Source organism: Hyaena hyaena, unplaced genomic scaffold (genome assembly GCF_003009895.1).
Source record: "Hyaena hyaena isolate Hyena2069 unplaced genomic scaffold, ASM300989v1 scaffold_1009, whole genome shotgun sequence".
Taxonomy (NCBI): domain Eukaryota; kingdom Metazoa; phylum Chordata; class Mammalia; order Carnivora; family Hyaenidae; genus Hyaena; species Hyaena hyaena.
In genome coordinates this window covers 646,845-648,370 of record NW_024081645.1, presented here as the reverse complement: position 1 = coordinate 648,370, position 1,526 = coordinate 646,845, and positions in this window count along the sequence as shown.

The following is a 1,526-nucleotide window of genomic DNA, read 5'->3' as shown; positions in this document are numbered from 1 at the left end:
TTGATAAGTTAGTATCCATGTATTGTGAGGTCTGATGATTCTTTAAAACTTCTTTCTTATATACGAGTCAAGTCGTTAGGGCTTTTTATCGGTGTTTTTCTATTATTCTAGTTTAGGGGACTCTATTGTCTTGATTTTTACCAAATACATATATTTTTTTGAAGATCAGACTCACATGTTTATGTAAGTCCTTTTGGGCATATACTGTAAATATCGGCAGATGACATCCCAATAGAAATTCTTTCATGAATTCAATAGCTATTGACCATGATAAACCCAGGAAAATCATATTGTTCTATGTGGCAGGTTGTTAGAAAAGACCTAAAAGAGCTTTAACTAAGGGGCCAGGGACATTACTATGCATTTGTCTATTTAACCTTGATTCAAGCAATAAGAGCATTATAAACATTTCTATGGAAGCTCAACCACCCAACATAAAGCCTAGTAAGATAATAATAAAAATCCTCATCTATTTCTACAGGCCTCTTAACACCTGCCACCCAGTGAAGATTCCTGTGGTACCCAACTCCCAATTCCCTCCTCACATGCTTACTGTAACTTACAACAAGGTCCATGAACCATTCTAAAGATGCTGTCCACCCTTTAATATCCTGCACAACCCTAAATTGTGCACAGCTGAGCCATCAGCAGCTAAGGAGAAGGTTCAAAGAATAGCTATTCACAGTAAAGACACAAGATGCAACATGAGGACCAAAGGGCATCCAAAGAATGAAGCCGCAAAGAGCAGACTGTTGGAGCGAGGCAGAGAGGCTCTTGAGAGAAAAGGAAACTTTGAGAGGGCACTTTTACAAAAGATTGAGATAAGTGACCCTGTTTATCCACACAGAGGATTGCTTCCTTTAATTAGATTTCTCAACAGGAAGAATTTGTGATTCTGAGGACATCACAAAGGGCAGGTAATATTCAGATACATCTCTTAAGCATCCTGAAAACCTTGGAGTATATTACTATAAAAGCAACTTTAAAAAAAGAAGAAGAAAGAAAATCCTGACAATTTGTCAGAGGCAGAATTTCTGCCTGTTTGCATTCACCCAGGTACAGTTTCAGTGTATGTAGGTGGTATTTTACATGTTTGTGTATTGAATTCCATGTGATGTATTTTTGAGGAATACAAAATAGTTGTTCAATGATAATAGTATTCAAATTGCACCCTTCCTTCAAAAAATGTACATGCCACAACAAAACCTGAATATAAGTCAAGCACAGACCTAAATGCTTATGATTTCACATGCCGTCCTTTGAATATTAATCATTCCAGTGACAATAATAGTAATCCCTTTTATTTTTATTATACTTTTCAGTTTAAAAAGTAGTTGGATCAGGGGAGTTTCATTTAAGAAATAATATTTGAAGGAATTTCACAACATTTTATAATGATTATATCTGATGGTAAAAATTTTTTTAATAAAAAATGTTTTTTATAGAAAAATACATTGGAAGAATTTAAAGAAGATAATTAAAAGCACTTTAATAACACACACACACACACACACACAGAAACCAAC